The sequence below is a fragment of the Stegodyphus dumicola genome, chromosome 2 (genome assembly GCF_044657685.1).
Source record: "Stegodyphus dumicola isolate Sdum_Otavi_A_Nest chromosome 2, ASM4465768v1".
Lineage (NCBI taxonomy): Eukaryota > Metazoa > Arthropoda > Arachnida > Araneae > Eresidae > Stegodyphus > Stegodyphus dumicola.
In genome coordinates, this window is record NC_140769.1 from 51,217,570 (window position 1) to 51,233,030 (window position 15,461).

Genomic DNA, 15,461 nt, shown 5'->3' on the forward strand with positions numbered 1-15,461 from the left:
ATCTCTTTAGCTCAATGTAGATAAAATAAATGCTTGCAGCTAAAAGTACTTTCCTGTGGTTTAAATGCAAAAAATAAAGAAGTTTAAGTTTGTTTTACAATATTATTAAAGACAATTGTCAAATATTTAATTATTTAATGGGAACGTATTTTGGTACATAGACTGCATAAGTTCGCAAAGAAAGAAGTTATCCTAACACAAGATTCCGTATTTTGCTCTCCCTTAAAGAGGAATATTTTGAATGTATATTGTACGAAAAATAACAGCCGCCTGTACAACACCTGAAACATTGATTTATATGTAACTATTCAATACATTTTTAGTTTGGTGGGTAATCTTTAAAAAAATTAAAAACATGTAAGAATAACTTCGATAAACATTTTGGTTTCAAAGTTAGGTAGTGAAAGGTCTTCAGATCAATTGTAATACTCCACAATCTTCAAATTCTATATGTATGGTTTAAAAACAATAAATTGCAAATATTACATGGTTTGAAGACGCAGCGTTAGATAAATTTCTAATGCATCTTTAGTAAAGCGATTTGTTTACGTTTTACATTTCCTCGAATCTCATTCATTATCTGTAAGGGGTCATGCGTGCTCTCGTAGTGTAAGTGATTATTACATCCAGTTGAAAAGTAGAAGATTAGTGGTTTGAATTTTGTAAAAGATATTGTTGATGTCTGGTGTTTCTCGCATTGCAAAGTCAAGTGATCTCTAAATTAGCGCCAGAAATAAAATTTGGTGTTCGATAATTTGTTATCATTTGCATTTGGTCGAGTGAGTCTCATGCCTCTCCCTAGTCACCCTTTAAGGGACACCTCCGTGATAGTATTAGATCACGCACCCCGCATGATGGTCTTGAAGTGTAAGTGGTTAGCAAATAAAATTAGCAAATAGAAGATTTATAATTCGAATAATGTTTCATGCTCCGAAAATTCGAATAATTTCTGCATATTTCTCTGTAGTTATTGAAGGAAAGCATGGTTGATTTTCATTTCTACGCACTTTGTTTTATTAGGCTTATAATATCTGTTTCAGCCTGAATATGGAGTAATTTAGCAATTACTGTAATGTTTTTACACAGAATTTGAGCTATGGTAAACTCTGTACATCCAATAATTTAAATAAATATGAAAATATACAGAAAGGTGATAACATGCTGCATAAAAATTGCATAAATAATTTCATACAAGGGTGAACATATGTCGCTTATGAATAAGGCGGTAAGTTGGGTATCGACTTAACAAAGTAAAATAAACTAATTCGTAAGTTACGGCGCTCGCACCTCATTTGGAGCTGTATTTTTCATTGAACTTTGGTCCTCCTTCTGTCTATTCCGTATTTTACAGTGACGCTGTCATCCAGTAATGTGTCATGGCAAAACAAGCGATGGTGAGATTCCTCCCTTTTTTGTTTTGAGAATTTATTCTTCCAAGAACATAAGCTTTTTCTTCCAAGAAGCTGTGGAGAAGCAAAACATGTTAATTTAAGCACGTCTCAGTACGTTAATGGACTTACGACGGTCTCAGCCCAAACGTAGGCTTATGCGGTTTTTTTCGTGATGAGCTTATAAGCTTCAAAACTGCCTTTATGCCAGTTTTCATTAGGAGGTACACACTAAAAAATATTGCTTTATTACATGCATGCGGGGCATTTTATTTTTGAATATTGCAGTTCTTGCGTTTGAAACTGCAACATGTTCAGACATATTGAAAACATTCCAGTGAGTATTTATGAAAATAATCAGGGATCTGATAGTTGAGCACTTATTTTGAATCACTGCTATTCATAATAAAATTTAAAGATTAAAGAATTTATTCAACTTTTGCTATTTACGCAAATTATTCATTCTTAAATCCTCGGAAATATTTTAATTCATCTTTTGTGAACTGCATTTAGAAAAGAAAGTCAAAATTTTATCGAAATTTATCTCTTGTCGAATTGAATAAGGTTTTTTTTATGAGTCACACTGCTTATTTCTTTTATTTATAAAAAACAAAATTATTAATAAGAAGATAAAAGTATAAATAAAAAAGTTAAACGTATTTTAAAATACAAATGAAAATAGCGCTTCTTTTTGCTAGTGACCACTTTTTTTGTTTATTCATGTTTTGTTTTGAAAAATTACTTGCTGTATGTTCCACTCACGCCTGAGATTTAGAGCACTGTGTTTATTTTTATCTTATATTTATCTTGAGTATTTTATCATTATTAAAATTGTTTATAACTATGATAGAAAGAGAGAGATAATGTCTAAATGTTTTGCTTATTTGTTATGTTTAAATAACTTGTTTGGTTTCCAATCAGTTTTAAGGTAACTAGAACTCAAAAACTAGAAGCATCCTCCATTTTCAGTAATTCATTATTTCAGTAGTTTCATTTTTTTTTTATATCTTCGGTACACATGAAGACTACTTCAATGGTTGTCGTTTTTACCTTTTTCTGAAGAAGGGCTTTTGATAGTTGTAGCGTACAATTAATTTTTCACTCTAAACAACTACTTCCTGAATAATTTCTAGATCCTCATTTTAAATGCTACGAACTAAATTGCATTTCTTTTTTATATTTTCATAGATTTGTGATATAATTGTTGATTGACTTGAATTTATACTCTTTGAAATGTTCTTCTTACTTAATTTTATGGATTCTGAAAATATTTTGGTATCCTCTAGCTCTTGAACACCAAGTTTCATAAACTTTCTTTCACAATGTAAATGCAGATTTATTAATTATATATTTAAGAATATCTCTCATACTTTTGCTAAAATGCGCTTTAAGATTTCTGAATGCTTGTTGACTAAGGAGATTTTCTGCCACGTTTATCTTAAAAGAACGTTTAAGAATTTCTTGTTATCTTATTACGTAATGCCTCCGAACTTTCCGAATGCCTTCGTGGTGTAATCTAAGCATAATCTACGTGTATTCGAGGGGTCCAGGGTTCGACTTGCGGCGAAGGTAATTCACGTTTTTCATGTCTCCTGCTTCAAAACACCCTAATGCCTCTGTAGTTAGGACCGAACTAAATGGTGGTGGACAAGAATTTGCCTCTGGCAGGATTGGATCCCCCGATCTCCAGTTGTCGTTTAATAGGGAGAGTATATAAAGTATTTTCTTCCTCCCTCCAGAAAGCCTTCGGGGCGTAACGACAGCACACACGGCACGTATTTCGAGGGGTCCCGGTTCGAGCCCTGGCGAGGGTATTTCTCATTTATCATGTCTTCAGTATAAAAAAAACCTAATGACTCTACAGATTTCAAATTTTGCTTTAATTAAAGCATATTTTATTAAATTTAGATATATTCCGCAAATTAAGATATAATAATCTGTAGAAGAAATATTAAAAAATGCACTGCTTTCTATGAACTTCTAAGAAGCAATCGTACGACTATTATTTGGCCTCATTTCAATTAAGTAAATAAATAAAAAAAATAAATATTGGGAGAATTACAGACAGAGGAGGCACGAAGACGTCAAGGTATCACAAAATGTTAATTTTTGAAAATGAGCAGAAAGTAAGCGTCGTGAAACAAGATGTCTGAAATGATACGTTAACACTATTTGTGTACCAGTGTTTGCATTTTATTAAAAAAGTTAGCTTGTATACATGAAATACTACATGTCTTCTTTTGCTTTTAAGTATCGAGATAAAGTACATTCGGAAATATTTTCTGTTTCCTGACACCTGTTTTACGATCTATTATATTGCAGTAAACTCAGTAATACGATATTTTACTTTATGTTGTACTCAAGCTCAGTGTTGTTCCGTTATCGTACTGTTGCATTTTTCCTTTTTAGTATTACTTTTACCCCAATAATATTGACTACTAGAAATATCCTTTTTTGAGAAAGACCAATAAATCCTAGAAATCTTGTTCGAAGAGAACACATTAAGGTTGTTATGACTTTTACTCAACAGATAAATCTTGTTAGGCAAGGCTGAGTATAACTTCTTTCTCTCAGGAACGCGATCTTGTTTTCCCGAGAATCATACATGCCTTTGTTGCTCTTTTAAGTTTCAAGAAATTTAGTGTTATTTTTATCTCACATATTTCTTTCAAATTTAGTACATGGAACACAAATTCTTCGCTCTTTTTTGAATTTAAGGATTAGAAATATGGCTATGTCAAACAAAATATTTTAAAACTTGGTAATCTGTGCTATTTTAATGACTGTTTTACGTTTTTTGAATAAGAAGTATTATTGTTTAATTTATCACTAAATAATTAAATTGGTAACACATGCAGATTTTTTAGCAGAGCAAGCGACCTTGTAATTGGCGTAGATTTAATCAGGATCTCAGCAGTAGAGATCTTGACTAAATCTATGCCAAGCACAAAGTTGTTGCTTTGCTAATTTTATGTTTCACTTTGGCGTGTATCTCTTCTGTTTTGAAATACAGATTTTTTTATTTTTAAACAGTATTAACCCTATACTAAAATGCACCCCAGACTTTAAAGTTCTTTATATTTGCGAAGAAAATACGGGAAAATATTATATGAATAAATATTACTAATACACCTATTAGCATCGGAAGTGCGGCCCCATTTTTTTAAGCTGGTGTTTCTTGTTACCTTTTGTTTTCAAAAGTTATACCTCTTACGGTCTTAAGATTTTGTTATTCCCAGCGTTCTCATTAAAAAAAAACTATCCAATTCTGTGTTCATTATCATCTTTACAGCTATTTTTGTATCTAACATCTCGTTATATTAGATGAAGAAAACAGTAAAATCTGAGCTTTCCGTTATTTTGAAAAAACATATGGTCTGAGTCTAATAAACTAACTGACCTGTATACCCAGCTTCGGGAATTTAAGGCCAACTACAAGAGCCTTATCCCTTAGTTACTTCTATATTAATTGGGAGGTGACGAGTTCGACCATGAAGTAGTCTAAGACTATGAACCCTCTTCCTTATTTTTTTTAGTCTAAGTTACTTCGGGATGAGAAAACCATTACCAGAGAATCGACCGAGCATACGCGATGTGTCTTTAGAAGTTTAACCCTGGTGTTGCTTACTAACTGGCGGAGATCTTTACTTCGGTAGTGTCGGCTCTGGGGCAAAAATACGTCAACAGAGTACCTTTACGTCTCTGGACGTTTACGCTACGTCGTACGAGAAGATCGGGCTTATCGGAGTCGAGTAACTACGGTCTAAGTCTTTGGGATTAACTCGAGCGATAGAAGCAAATACTTCCAGTTTTTATTGCAAAGTATAACCCCCTCCACCAAAGCGAACGCAAGCAATCTGTAGTACTCACAGGAATTTTCAACTTAAGTGAGATCTTACTGAAAACTAAACTTCCCCTCTCTTCTTCGGATGCTTGCGATGCTTTTAGAAGTTACCCGTCAAACATTTGTCCAAAGACTTAGACCGTTGTTACTGGAGTCCGATAAGGCCGATCTTCTCATACAAAGTAGCGCAAACATCCAGAGACGTAAAGGTACTCTGTTGACGCATTTTATGCATCAGAGCCGAGACTACCGTAGTAAAGTTCTCCGCCAGTCACTAAACGACACCTGGGTATCTGATGATTAAAGATTGTACAAAACAGTCATCTGATGGAATGCAAAGTGAATCTGCACGTCACTTACAAAAAATGACAAGTCCTGAATATAAACGCATTCATACATACAACCATCTTCACACTAGAAATATAAAAATAAAGGACAAAACCACACATACCAGGTGGTCAGATTTCGGGTAACTACTGCAGTAAAAGTTAGGGTGAGCGTACGTAGATATTTTCTACCTCTCGAGTCAATTGAGTGCATTTTATCTGGAAACATTCTGTGCTTTAATTTTATTTATTTATTTAGTTTTGGTTGAGGTATTTCTTAAAAGTATTTTTAAGGTCTACGTTCTTGTGCTACACATGGTTTAATATTTCTAATGCAAAATGATTTAAGTATCTTTGACATTTCGGTGAGCAAGATTTAATATTGAATACGTTTCTTCGTAATTTCGTAATTTGTCTACCTCAGAAATTGTTCTTCAGGAAAATGCAGTTTTTAAATAGTATTAAACAGAAATTAAAAGAGAGAGCGAGGGAATGGGAGCCTTTCTGGTTCTCAAAAAATTCCTTTGTGTTCAAATACTAAATTTTACGCATTTGCTGTCTTTTGCCGAACTCATTTCTATAATTGGAAATAAATGGTTATTAGAAGTGTTATACCGAACGAAAACAATCTGTAGATTAAAATTTTTATTCAGAACATAAAAGACAAACCAGTAACTGAAACTTAAATAATTAACAAAGTTCATCATTAAATAAATTTCAGTGAGTCTTTGAATTTTATCAAGTATACCTTAATTTAGATGACAGATCGTAATTTCGGAGTTAAACTATATTCAGCAGGACGGATATCTTCATTCCTTTCCTAGAAAAAGTAACTTAAATTGAATTTTGGGATTTATTAAGTTTTGATATAACAGCAACGTTCAGAGACGTAACACAGTTTGAAATCCGAGCGACATGTTATAAAAATATGTGACAACTATGCAACAAAATGCATTATTAAAATATTTAATGCATGCACACAGAACTGATGACAGCTTGATAAAGTTTATTTTTTTCCCAAAAGAAACTGTTCTGGAACTTCCCACAAATGTACTCATATAGCTTGTAGGGTTTATATTTATTTTAACTAACATTTATTTTAAGTTTAAGCTATCTTTCCTGTCAAGCCTTTACTTTCCCCTAGAATTGCCAATGCCAGAGTATGTAAATCGTAGTAGAACGCGCAGAGTATTCAAATTTTAGCAGAAGTAAATTTGTTTACTTCTGCGAGTTTAAATAGAAGGGAAACGAGATTGTAAGTGTGCTTCTTGAATCGCGAGCGTGAAGGTTGCTAAGTAGAAATTTAAGAACCGCGCGTTTCGGCCTGTGTGCCTATTTCGGCAGTTCGTTGAATCTTTCAACTTCTTAATCTCAGCTGAGTTTGCTGAATCTCAGCTGTATCTTAGAACGCGGTTAAGTTAGTTACGATTATAGAGCCTCGTAGATAGTGATTTCGTTATTTATTCATCCTGTCATTTATTTTTAGTTGTATTTTTCTATTTTGTTACACCGCCGGGTCGGCGTAATTTGTGAGCGTCAAATGAACGCAACTGTGATTTCTAAAGTGAAATAAAAAGGGATTTAAACCCTTCTTACGAGTTTGTGTAATTTACAGTTCATAGCAGTCACAACTACTGTTGCTGACAAGTTGGGTCCCCGCAACATTATAAGCTCTTCGCAGAAATGAAAGAACACGAATCAGTAAACACCATTTCAAATACACTAACTAATAATAATGAGAACGCTTCAATACAATTCAATACAAAGCGCATCTAAAGAGCGAAGTCCGCAAGAAATCTTAATATTCCAAAGTCAGCTCTGAACTGACAAACTGAGATATGATGCTCTCTCCGGTCTTATATATCCCCCGGCTTCTAATTCTCGAAACTATTGAAAGGCAAACACGTATAAATTACATATGTGCCGGATATGGTTACAGTTTCATATAGGGATCAATTAAATTTATTCTAATGCAGTACCAATTACAGTTAGTTACACAGGAACCAGACTAGACAATCGCCAAATTGTCGCGGATTTTGGCAACTTTTGGCGATTCCTTTCCAAATTTAGCGACAAAAATTTGTCCCCAAAACCATCGCCATCTTGCCGATATCTCGCCAATATAGTGAGACAGCCATTTAATTTACACCCATTGTGAAGTCAAAAGAGCAATTACCGTAATATAAATTGAATTACTTCATCAAAAGTTCACTTAATTGTTTTGAAATCAGAAAAATTGTTGGTATGGTGCAGCAAAATATCTAAAGTCCAGTTATGTGTATATTCATAGGCACGCCATAAACAAAAGTTTACTAATTAAATCTATCGTATTATTTATTTTTGACATGTGCCATAGCGAAACGTACAGACTGATTGTTGAATGACACGATGTGTTACTGACATCGTTTGATACAAAGTTTCTCACCATATCAAATAATAAAGTTCACCATTTCGAATAAAAATTGCATGTGCACATGCAAGTGTTAGCTGCCACAGTTTCAGCAGGTTCAGATAAACTGCCAATATTCAATCTCGTTTTGTAGCGACGGAAAAGTACTTCTTGCAGGCAGAGAATTTAATCTAATAATTTTTATTTCACGCTTATTAAATTAGAAATGTACAGTGACCATTTTTGTTATCAGAGAATGAATGAGAAACATGTGCATAAAATTATGCAGATTTCACCCTTAGGTATGCATCCGTTCATGGAGAAAATATTCACTCAGGGAAATTAGAAACAGTTTCTTTTTAAAGGAGATTTTGTTCCATATTTCCTTATTGTATATTTTTATAAGTAAGCAAAAGCATTTATAAGCTTGAATTTTACATACTTTTAAACGTTTGTTCTCCGTTTCCATACATACATTTAACACTTTAATTATATAAATTAGAAAGCATTCTCAAGTATTTACAATCTTATCGTTTCTCTCAGAATTTTCTCAGGCAATCTGCTGGCGTGTTTTTGTATAACCATTCCTATAGAGACTGAATCTCTTCTTTCCCATCTCCATTTAATGGGGAAATTCTTTTTCTCCTTCCTTCCGGGAAACTTAAAGAGGGTATTCGGTGTCGGTCTTGACATCAACGCCTTTCCCATTAGTTGATTATTTCAGATGTAGACCCTTTCAAGTACATACGGGTTGCGAATGAATTAAAAGTTGTAACCATATGCAAATGAAGCCTCAAAGGAACAGAAGAGTTCTTAATCTCAATTGCATGACAGACTGACAACGAGAAACAAAAACAGATTGAAAGAAAATGTAATTTTTTCTCTCCTAGTCTTTTCCTGAACCTAAGGGAATATGTTTCAAAAGCAAATAAATCTTGCTTCCTTTTTTAAAGCATTTCGCTTTTATAGTATGTTACAAATTCTTTTGAAACAGATACCTTGATTAATACTTAAAGCATTGCTTATTCTTTCCGTCGAAAAAAAAACTCTTCTTAAAGTAAGTAAAAAGCTTAAAGGATTGGCAGGTAAAAAATAAATTGTATCGTTTAAAGTATCAAAGTAACGCATGTTTGTATTTTTTACCTTCGTGTATCTGAGTTATGTACTTTTAATCCCTTTTGGTGGACTAGCCGATGTTTAGGGATAATGACGGAAAGACTATATCTATACTCTTTTTTTCTTGATACAGTGAAGTTACTTCTAGGAGGTATCTTTATGTGCTTGATCTTTTTTACGTGTTTGACGTTTTAATACTTGTCACGCAGTGGCTATCCTTCTGAAAAGAATTTGAAATAAAAATAATTAATGCCACTAAAGACTTCGCGATAATACCAATACAAGTTACAACGTAATTGAATTTTACCGTAATGAAAACGTTTAGAAAATCAACATCTTGTAAACAGCTGGGCCGCAAGCGAGTAAATAATGATCCATCTTAAAAATGTTTGGAATTATACTGTTAAGTGGCTTACGAGTGTAATGGAGAAAAATTTCTTAGCTTCGTTAAATTTGTAAGATATTATGGTAAAAGAAATCTGTTAATATAACAAGCGCGAGTTGGCGCTGTGTAGCTGTTTAAATACTTAAAGTCATGCAGAACTGTATTTGTATCTAACAAGAGCGAGAACGCGCAACGATACTGTTATTAAATTCAAATCTGTAGCTTTTCTATTATTATTCATTAATTGTCTGTGGTGTGGAAGTGTTATTTACTTAAGATATCATCGTCAACGCCCCACCCACATATATATGTATAGAATCTTAAAACATTCAAAATTAAAGGTTAAATTTTTGTTTTTGTTTTTGGCATTTAATATATTTTTCTTTATATATATATATATATATATATATATTTCTCACATAATTCAGAAAAGGATTATCCATAGAAGGTAGTAGTCATATACTTACAATTACAGAAGTGTTTTAAAGGACGAAAATATTCATGTTTTGGCAATGTCAAATTAAAACAAAAATTTCGACAATGGGCATTTATAACTGTGTAGAGACATTAGGAAACTTTTGAAGCTGGAGAGATGAAAAATTAGCAACGCTTTCGCCGGGAATCGAACCACGGACCTCTGGAATATCGACCCAGCTTGCAGAACCACTGCACCACGAAGTCACACCAAGAAGACAGGAGAAATACTTTACATACTCCCCCTTTTAAAGGGCGAGTGTTTTTAGGAGACCCAATCGCCAAATCCTGCGTGTGGAGAGTCATCATCCAAACCCATTTTAGTTCGAGAGCCACTGTAGGGACATTAGGTAATTTTTGGAAGCCGGAGAGATGACAAATTAGCAACGTCTTCGCCGGGAATCGAATCACGGACCTATGGAATACAGGACACTTGCTGAACCACTACACCACGAAGGCACGCCAAGAAGGCGGGAGAAATATCTTATAACTATTTCAGCATGAAATACTTAAATATTTAATATAATTGCTTTTCTATGATTTTCTTTTCTTTTGGACGCTATCTGACTGTTTAATTTCAGGTTTTTCTTCGACAATTTTAGATTTTGAAATATTTGTTTCAGTTCTTGCAATCTGAAAACGTCTTACACTTTTAATTTTTGATTAAACAGATTCCTAATAACGGTGATTGTGCTACAAGACTTGTCAGAAGGCACATTGGTAGCAATTACATTAGGATACGTTTAGTGAAATAAAAAATACCAGCGACGAAAATAATGAAATTAATAACTGGATGAAATTAGAAAAATAAAATCTAAAACATTTTGATAAAAAGGGGGAATTTGCTGTTCTTATTAAAGAGGATTACTTTAGATATGAACAAAATTAAGATGGTCTTCTCACTGTTGAGACTGGGCGAAACGTTGCAGGACTACCATGAATCTAATTACTAATTATGACAGTAGATCAAGCAATCTCAGTTGTGAGTTACACACAGAGTCATATGTGCACATGAGTTTGCACACATAGTCAAATGAGTCATATAAATCTCTCCGTATTGCACAATATTCTTAAAGATTTTCATCTTCGCTTTTTATGATGTTGTTCCCTTATTAGGAGGTGGTATGAAGTTATACTTGGTATTTTTGAGTTTTATTTCATTGCAATGCGTATTTTGGTTTTAAATTTAGCTCAAAAGTAGACCAGAATACGTTTTAGTGACTAAAGGTCTGTTAAAAGACTATTAAAATTTATCACTGAAGTTTGCAGTTTAAATGTTCAAAAAAATTGAAGTTACAGAAAATACTTTAAAATATTTTGATTTCCTTGTTCTTTAATTGAAAATTTCCGAATATTTAGACAAATTAACGTTTTTAGGTTTTTGTTTAACTTCTTTTCGAAGCGAAAATTTTCGGAAGCTTTTATTTTATCATCGCAAAAAGGGGGGGGGGGTAAGAAAACTTGCATTTGATTTAATTTTGTCGGCGGTTCCTATTCTAAATGCGTCTAGATTTTGAATTACACTAGTTGCATTTATTTTTAATTAAATTTTACTTTTGCTTCAGAAGCAATTAATATTTCATTTCAAGTACAAGTTAAATAAACACAAAATCTATTTCTTTCTTTTCAACTGAAATCTGAAAAGGACTTATTTATCTTAAATTTTTTAATGAAATCTCTCGCTTGTTTTACAGTCTTGAATTTTATTTGGATCGAAACCAACAAAGGAAATTAAAAATTTTGATCAGACATGTTTGTTTGATCAGACAAGTCATGTTTTGATCATAATATGTAAATCAAATCTTTATGAAATGTGACGATAGTAGGTTTATTCTTCTAACTTAAATATGTAAATGAAAAGTAATTTTTATGAATAACGGATATTGTAATATGAATATTGAAGAAGATTGTTGATTTATTAAAGCAGCGCCTCTTGAGTTCCTTGCAAGAAAATATTTATTAAAAAGATCTGACTTAACCATGCAAGAAAACATTAATGCAGAAATCTGAAATGAATATAAGTTTTCTTTTTTTTATTTTATGTTAAAATTATTCTCGTAAATAAAAGTTTTCCCTTAAAATAAAAGGTTAATTAAATCTTTCTCAACTGAAAGCGTTTTCTAAAACTGTTGCGTTACTTTAGCTTATTATAGATATAGTATTACAGTTGCAGTGAAAGGTAAAACTTTTTAACTACCTGTGTTTCAAAATCTAATATATTCTACCAATTTAACTAATAAAAACTAAAGAACAGTTTTAGATGTTAATTTTATTGAATGTTATTTTGTACATGTAAAAGCAATAAATAGTAGGCATTTTTTTAAACATTTAAAAGTTTTATGTTTAAAAATAGTTTTAATCGTTTTGCAGAAAATTTGTAGAACTTAAAATATGAGAAAAAGAAATTAATTAAGAAAGGCTATGCTGTTATTAAATTACACAATTGAAACAAGCATATCATCTTGTTTTTAAATTAGATTTGTTGCTAAATTAAATGCTATAGGTTTACAACGATTCAAAGAGAAGACATAGTAGTAGAAACTGAAGGTTTAAGGGTTGAAGATATGGATTTTCAGTCGGTTTCTAGATCTCAGGGTGACAAAAGCAACATCAAAAACCTCTATATATTTATACATATTTTTTTTCATTTCGTCAGAGTTTGCGTGTGTCACCATGTTTATGGCTCCTTTGGATTATTTCTGTTGTTCAGTTCATTGATGGTAATGTCGAAGATGGGATATGGGTGGCTTGTTGTATACGCCAGTAAATGTTTAACAATTAGATAGTCAATAAATGATTCTTCAGAGAGAGAGAGAGAGTACATTCTGTTGCCTCAATGAGCAATGCGAGTCAGAGAGGGATGCTAAAAGAAGGACATTGCTTTGGGGAAAAACGTTTTCTTTGAGCTTGATTGCCAAATTCTCCAGAAGAAATAAAGTTTAGGTAAAATAGAAAATATAATATATAATTCCATTGTAGGAGGTCAACGATAACGGTAGCTTCTAAAAGACATGACTTGCAGCCTGGCATTATTTTATTGTTTTAACGGGTTTTGGACTGTAATAGAAATAAAAGACTGTGTACTAGGTTATTATTTTATTAAAAGAAGAAAATAATAACTTAGTACACAGGAATTCATCTTCATGTCTCACTGCGTGAATATGAATAATATACGATATTCTTCTTTTCTTGAAGCGAAGTATAAATTAAAAAGAGCGAGGAATAATTTTAATTGCTTCGTAGCTATAATTGACTTAACAATTTTATGGTGAACGATTTTCCTAATTAAAAACAAATGCGGTGTAGTTTCATCAGAAGATTTAGGTCAGGAGTTATATAGAAATGTATTATGGGGAAAGGAGCTCTTGAGGCCCTTTACATTTAAGGAAGAGCGTAAACAATGGTAAGAAATGGCGTAAACAATGGCGGTGAAAAGAGCGAGAAAAGAATGTTGTATTGGAGGAGAGAGACTGGAGTAATGTAATGATGATTCTTACGAATACAAGAAATGAAACAAAATTTATTGGAGATGAATTAGATTTGCCCGCATTGGATCTGACTTTATAAGGGTTCCTGTCGACTGGTGATGAAATGGTCCAATTTTAAAGACCGAGAAAGTTCCTGACCGACGGCGATGAAGGTCATCCGGATTAATGACATTTGAAGAGAGGCTTGTTTCCGGAGAGTTTTCGTAATTAAGAAATTTGCGCCTAATTGGAGGATGATGAGCGAATTCTAGTGTGAAGGTTCGTATCTACAGTGTTCTTATTCCGAGTTCATTTCGGAGAGTCTTCTCTTCGGTTCGTGAAATTTCATCGGTTGTTTCTGTGATTATGTGAGGCAAAAATGCATTATGACCGTTGGTAATGTTCCGATTTACAGCGTGACATACAGAGAGAGACTGTTCAGGACTCATATCTAGAGTGTTGGAGAAAATGATTCTTGATTTTTCGGAACATGAAGTAAGCTTACGTAATTGCTATTCACCATCTCCTAGCAGGTAGAGATGCTGACGTAAAACTAAGTATTCATATGTAAGGCAATTATTTGTAGGTTTCTTGTGAATTTACTATGTTAATATGGAAATTAAGGAGGAATTAAAAGAATTAATATGGAATAAATATTTTTGTAAATAAGATTAAGCATTTATTTGTCTACGATAGTAAAGCTAAGAATTTTTAATTTGTGTTATCTAATCGAGTTTGCGAATGATTTGTTTGTGACAAAGAAGTAAAACTTAAGTATTTGCTGCTGTACTTGATTGTTAAATTGTTTATTTGGAAGTTAGATTAAAAACTTGTGTTCATCAATGAGAACGTGATTATCCAACTTTTTTTTTCTATACGACACTCTAAATATTTATACTTCTACTACGCCAGAATTTGCTGGGTTTCAGTATGTTCTGGTGCCATCTTGCTGCATTCAGTAAGCGTTATATCCGACTCTTCTAGCTGAATATAATCTCTGCTCTCTTTATTATCTTTTACTCAACCTCAATGAACATAGTTGCATATGAAATTTGTATAATTTTTGTCTACGATGAACTTCTTCAGACTTCAGAAAATCTTAGTGTTTTCGTTTTAAGAGATTATATTATTACTGAAAAAGCAAAACAGAGCTTTTATATAGATTCAGAGTAATAAATTAAAAGTAGGATAAGTATTTTTCAAGTTCTAAGGGTCTGGAAAACTACAATGTTAACTTGATTTAATATAATCCATATATTTCAAAATAATATTATTTCATCCATTTTAGAATGTTTGAGTCAATGCAGTTGCTTTTAAAATAATTGCGTCATCGAAACGGACGAAATGTCTTCTATTTTTCGAAATCCACTGAGATTTTCAGGCTTAATTTCGCCAATTATTAAGGAAATTTAGATAGGAGTTTTTCTTTCTACTCAAAATGTTTTCTTGACGGTTCCGTATCAAATGAAGTTTACATCTATTCTAATTAAGTTGAAAATGGAGTTCAGAATCCTGAAAAGAGTATAAAAATTATTGCAATAAATTTTAACTGTATTATAAAACATAATCAGTTTTCTTCGTATTTATTCAACAAATCTAAGTTAATGATAATTGTGAACTTCTGAGTAAATTTAAATTTATTATTATGCAAAAGATTAAACTGTATAATTTATTTATACTAAAAAAGTAAGCTAATAATAATTAATTAGTTTATGAGAGTTCCTCAGAAACAATGAACGTACAAGCATAAACATTTTTATTTACAGTAAAATAAATCATAGTTTTTTTTTTTTGTGGAATTTTTAGCCCAAAGGAGCAATTTGCCCGGAAGGGCTCTTAATCTTGTTTTGGCATTTTGAATCTGTTAACTTTTCAAATTGTTGCTACCAAATATTACAGCTCTGCATTACATTTAAAGAAATTAAATAATGAAGAATCTGCATGAATGCATGTACGTTTTTCGCATTGTGAAAAAAACAACGGTACCAAGAGACATCAAATTTTGAATAACGTAGTCCCCCATTCGAATATCGGCATATGGAAGCACAAATTTGGAATTTGTTTTATTATCT